Raw genomic sequence first — 6,000 nt, forward strand, 5'->3', positions numbered from 1 at the left:
GGACCATTCCCCAGGTGCCTAGCAAGATTAGCTAGTGGGCCCCCAACCAGGGAAAGGAAGGGAGGACAAGCCTCTATAGGAACTGGGGTGCTCTCAGCTCCCAGGGTAGGTAGAAGTGGGGTCCTCCCTCCTTCAGGCTGGCTGTGCCAGAGAAACCTGGGAGCAGGCCTTCCCCACCCCCAGCCCAGCTAATGGGAACCAGATGGCAGGATGTTTAGTCAGTGCCTGGGGAGCAGCACAAACAGGGGAAATGGGTAGGGGGCCAGGATTCCAGAATCATCCCCAGGCAGGGGGAGGGGCTCCCATGGCAGTCATCTCAAGGGGCTCAGGCACTAGGCCCACCTCAGACAGGGTCCTACCACCCTGTTCAGGAGGCCTGGCCTCTGGTGTGGTGATGTGGGTGAGCCCCACCTCTTTCTTTTCCTTCCCTGTAAAATGGGGGGCTGGTTGTGCTCAGTCTTCCAGGATTCCTGGCAAGCCTGCCTTGGTATCAGGGCGTCACCCTCAGGCCTCCTGCACCTAAGTCCTCCCCTCCCCTCACTTCAGCAGCATCCCCCTCCCCCACCCCAGCAGAATACTGTGCCTTGGACATCCTGTGTCACCCACGGGACACACACTGGACACACAGGCAAACATTGGCCTTATCCCTGGCTCCCAGGAGTTTGCTCACTCCCCAGACAGTCCCTGGCTCTGGTCTGTATGTGGCATAGTCCCAAATTCAGGTCATAAACCAGAGACCTGGACAGTGGAGGAGGGGTGAGAGGGTGATGGCGGACCAGTTGTGGCCCTTACGGGACTATCAGCTGGAGCCAAGGTTCCTTGAAGGCAGCAGCTCTCCTGTCTGCCCCCCAGCTGTACTCTACGTGCTCATGGGACTCAGGCTGCTCCCATGCAGGTGGGCAAACATTGAGGAGCCAAGGAAGAGCTACTTGGGGCTCCCCCACATGCCCACCCACCCCCACATCCCTGCCGGCTCTCACATAGTGCTCCTTGCCCTGGGAAAAAGACTTGGACATGCAGATGGAGGCAGGCTGCTCCTTCCCAAAGACCCTTCCTACTCTTCCAGCCCCCGTTTCTCCTCCACTGTTTTCCCCCTCCGTCCTCCCAAGCCTTGCCCACAATTAACTCATTTTTAAAGATAGCTTCCAAACATAAGTCAATGCTGGACAGAGCTGTAGGAAAAGCTTCCTCAATGCTGGCCCTGAGCAGCGGGCCATGCGGTGAGATCAGTGCTCACCAGCCCCCGCTGCCTGGCTGCCCACAGCTCCAAGCCCCAGCTATGGGACTAGGACTGCCAGGACACCCCTTCATCTTTGCTCCTTGCTCCACCACCCAGCAGTCCTCCTCGGGCCCAGCCTCCTTGCCTCCTCATGTGACCCCCCAACCAAGAGGAATGTGAGACTCAGGGCTGTCTGGGGAAGCTGAGGTGGGTTTGCCTAGTGTGGAGCATGGCAACGTCCTGTCCCTCATTCCACAGAGGAGGGGGTGGAGGCCTTGGCACTGGCGTCCACAGCAGAAGCCCAGAGGCCAAGCAGGTTCCACAGGGGCTGGACCCATTATTGCACAGGCAGCCCTGGCAACTGCCCCTCTCCCAGGGACCCAGGAGGCCCAGCCCTCCCTCCCTCCCCACCATGGAGGTAGAGCCTGGCAGCCTGGTGGCCAGCTTGCTGCACAGTGGGCCCCACAGGTCCATGTTGTGTGGAGACAGAAGCCCATTCATGGGGCCGCTGGGCCTGGGCCAGCAGAGAGCAAATGCAGGCCTTACAGAAGGAGAGCAAGGGTGCCTGGGTCTGGGGGGAGCAGGGCATGATGGAAGAAGTCAGGGAAGGCCTAGGAGGTGTTTGTTTGGCAGAAGGGGGGGCCCTTCCTCGGGAAGGGCCAGGTTGGGCAAGGGAGGCTATGAGCGCTTCAGCAGCCAGAGCCACCAGCTCAGGGAGCAAGATTGTCTCGTGCCATCCCACCATCATACTGTGCCCGTGTACCACATCCCGCCATGGCCACCACTACGCCTCTCCCAGCTCTTCTTCCCCTCCACCAGCCTGCAGGGCCTGCCCACAGTGGCCACAAAGAGTGTGCTGCTCCCCCTCCTGGCTCTGTGGGTGGGTGCTGCTCTAGAAAGACCCGGGTCAAGTCTATGAGCTTGCCCCCACTGCCACTGCCACTGCCACTGCTGAGGAGCCCACCAGGGTCCCCCAGTGGTGAGTAGCTGGCACCAGCAGTAGAAGCACACCTGAAGCTGCCCACCCGGCACCTATTTTGGGTGCCCAGGCAGATTGGGTGGGGCCCCTGGCCCCCAGGGAGCCCTCCCTACAAGGCAAGTGGGGTTACAGACTCTGGGTGGCCTCATGCCCAGTGCCTAGGATGGGGGAAGGGCCAGGGAGAACTGAAAGAAAGCCTCCGGGACAGGGAGAATCTTGAGAGGATGGAAGGCAGGGCCTGGTGTGGGGGTGGGGTAGCTGTAAGACAGGGGATCAAGGGGCCCCAGGACAAGGGCTATGTGTGTGGCCTTTGCCCCACAGGCCAGTGATTGCAGCCGTGCTTGATGGCCCCATCATAGGCCTGGAAGTAGGACAGGAAAGGCCAGTAGGGTGGGTCCAGGACCCCATCCCCTACAGACACATTAGTGTCCCTCGGTTGCTGGGCTGCAGGGACGGAAGAGGCCTGTGATCAGTGCTGGTTGAGAAAGCGTCACTGCACAGTGGAGGGAAAGACCTGGGGGTTATCACCCTTCCTTCAAAGTGGCTGCCGACCCCTCAAGGGTGGCCTCTGGGTTTGCCTGGTACCCAACAAACCCCACTTCCCAGCAGGCACTAAAAGCAAACTTTGCCAGGTAGCAGCAACCCAGAGTCACACCTGAGGCCCTTGCTCATCACTGGGAATGGTGCCAAGAGGGGTGCTGGGACAATGGCCTGTCCCTGTCCCTCAGACACATGGAGGCAAGTGAGGGAAGGCAGGACCAAGGTCCCTTCAGCAGGCCCAGGCCCTCTGCCCAGGGCTAATGAAGCTGTCCTAGATCCAGCCCCCTGTAAATCAGGGTCTTCCCTGTACCTTGTCCCAAGGGCCTGGAGAGGCCCAATAGTAAAGAGCTGCCCAGTTCTGAGAAGCAGGTAGGGGGACCAGGCTGGGGCCACTGACCTGCTTATGGTACTGGGAGTGCTCTGCTGTCTCTTCAATGTACCCAGGAGGGAAGAAAAAGGCAGGGGGAGGCCTGGATGAAGAGAAGAGTGGCGGGGCTAGTAGCTGACGCCCCACTTGAGGGGAAGAGAACAAGGCCTCTCAGCCATGTGGAGGTCCCTATCCCTCGGAATGGCAACCTGAACACATCTGAGGATGGACAGCTGGACTAGACACAGGCTCTGCCCGCTCAGCACCTTGCCCTCAGTTTAAAGGCACCTGCTGTGCCCAGGCTTGCCTCCAAGGAAGGAGTCACCCCACCAGCCCTGGAGCAGGAGCAAGCTCAGCCCCAAGCCACAGCTGCTGCAAGAGCCGGGCAGGGAAGCCCTGGCAGGGAAGCTCAGGCTCTTGCAGGACAGCAGGGCCCCTCAAGCTCAAGAAGGGACAGTGGCCACTGAGGAGGGCCAAGGAAGGAAGGCAACACGCTAGGAAGATAGGAGAAGGGCCCCAAGGCCTAGGAGGTAAGGAGTGACTAGTACAGGAAACCTCCAGCTGGGGATAATGGGACCATAAGAGTGTTCAAAGCAGCCAAGGCTTTGTCCAACCTCCACCAATCACACCAGTGTCACCAGCCTCTCAGATACTGCCCCAGTCTCAATATGCCCAAGCCAAGTGCCCTCTTGTGTAGGGCAGGAGGGGAACCCTTGAAAGGCTTGTCCCTTCTCCAGCCTCAGAGCCCCCATTTGGATATGAGGGAAGGGGTCCCGGTGACCTGTTCTAGCCTGGGCTGGTCACGACACTGGCAGGTCCTCAGCAGTCCCTGCTGCTGGTGATCATGCTGGGGCTCTCTTCCTCCAGGAGCCAACCAACCTGCAATTGGAGCTGGAGACCTGGAGCCAACAGAAGAATCACAGCAGAGACTGGGATGGTGGCAGCAGCACCTCGTAGACCACTGGCCATAGACAGAAAAGGCCAGGAAGCAGACAAGGGCACTGGCAAGGGCTTGTGGACCTGGACACTATGGGGCAAGTTGGGACTTCCTGCCAGCCTCGTGCCTGCTGGCCCAGGCAGCTGTCACCTGTAGCAACTCTAAGATGAAGCACATACCCCCCTGGCTGACCTTGGCCTGACTACACTCTACCTGGCAGGTGGGTAGCCTCTCTCCCCTAGCAGCCACCCCTGCAGCAGGGGCAAGGAGGCTGCATATCTGGGCTCTTATCCGGGCTCCTCCTCTCCTGGGCCCTGGTTGGCAGTGAGATTATACCCCGACCTAGGGCAGAAAAGCCAGCTCCTTTGAGCCTGAGTGTGGGAGGTGCAGAGGGGCATGGAAGATGCCACCCCACGTGTGCACAGAGAATGAAAGAGCCAAGATTCCAGCCCACACAAAGTGGCTGGACCTGAGCAAGAACGAACTGGAAGCCTGGGGCCTGTGCCTCCTGCCTTCAAGGTGTGCCGTGGCCCCCGTACCCACTCCCTGGGGGGCCTGGGCTAGAAGGGGGACTGCCAGGTCCCAGACTGCCCAAGGCGTCCATAGCTCTGCATCAGTCCGCAGGGTAGCACTGCTTAGGGTGAGGCCTGGGGGAGGCACAGTGGTGAGAACCAGCGTGGCAGGCTTCTGGCATTTGGGGTGACAGGAGCAGGGATAGCAGCACAGGGCCCCACAGAGTACACAGAAACCCCCAGCCAGGCCTGCTTAAATGGGAACAGGGAAGCCACAGTAATAGAGGGGCTCATCAGCCAGGGAGGGCTCAAGGCCATGGCCAGAAAGGACTCAAGCCTGCCTCTACCCCCTCCCCAGAATCTGACACAGCTGAAGCAGCTGAACCTGGATGGGAACGCACTGTCCACAGTCCCAGCCCTGCTGGCCACCCCGCAGGAGCTCTAACTCAACTACACCTCCTGCAGAGACTGTAGCCCAGCAGCTTCCAGGGTACACTGGCTCCAGGGACAGGGTGCCCTGGAGGCTGAGGAAAGGCGCAGGGGAGGGGAGGGCAATCCATTGTGAGGCATGCTGGCCTCTAGGGGCAGACATGGGTTCTGGAGCTTCTATGAGGAGCTTGCAACAGCTATGGGGCCCCTCTGCCTACCCTGCAGGGCTCAGCCATCTGTTCACTCTGGAGGTGGAAGGGAACCAGCTACAAGACAAGGACATCTCCCCACATCTTCCAGACCCTCTGCAGCTTCCTCCACTTGAGACTGGACTGAAACTGGCTGCAGGCCATCCCAACCGGCCTGCCACCCCCATGCAGGTGAGCCAGGAGCCCCAGGCTGGGGAGGCAGCATCTTTATACTCAAATGACCAGAGCATCTGCCAAGGGCACAGGGGACTCATGGGGCTTCAGAGCCAGTGGGCCTCTCCTCAGTCTGACCTACCCTTCCTCCCAGAAGCCCAGAGTCAGACCTCTTGAACTGTTCTGGACTCACCAGGTGGCCCTGAGTCAGGCCCATACCCTCTGTGGCCACGAAGTCCCCTGAAAAGTCCACCCCTGCTCAGCAGTGTTCTCTGGGACTGTATCTTGGCTGGCTCTAAGAAGCCATGGCACAGCTAACAGATGCACCCACATGGCCCAGGCCTGAAAGTTCTAGAGATAGTAGCACCTGAGTCACACAAATTGGGCTGGGTAGAAGGGGGCCATGCTGGCAGGGAATGGGAACACACAGAGCCAGAACTCTTGCCCTGACCCCTGACCTAGGAGCTGCACGGGGCACCAAACTCATGGAGGATGTGTTAAAGCACAGTCACAGTCTCCCCATGCTGGTGTTTAGCCTCAACAGGCTTCAGGAGGACCGGCTGGCACCTGGCACCTCAACCCATCTCCCGTGAGTGTCCTGCCCCAGTGTGGCTTCACCCCCATGGGTGCACAGAGGCCAGAGAGGGCAGGTCCC

The sequence above is a fragment of the Nycticebus coucang genome, chromosome X (assembly GCF_027406575.1).
Source record: "Nycticebus coucang isolate mNycCou1 chromosome X, mNycCou1.pri, whole genome shotgun sequence".
Classification (NCBI taxonomy): Eukaryota; Metazoa; Chordata; class Mammalia; order Primates; family Lorisidae; genus Nycticebus; species Nycticebus coucang.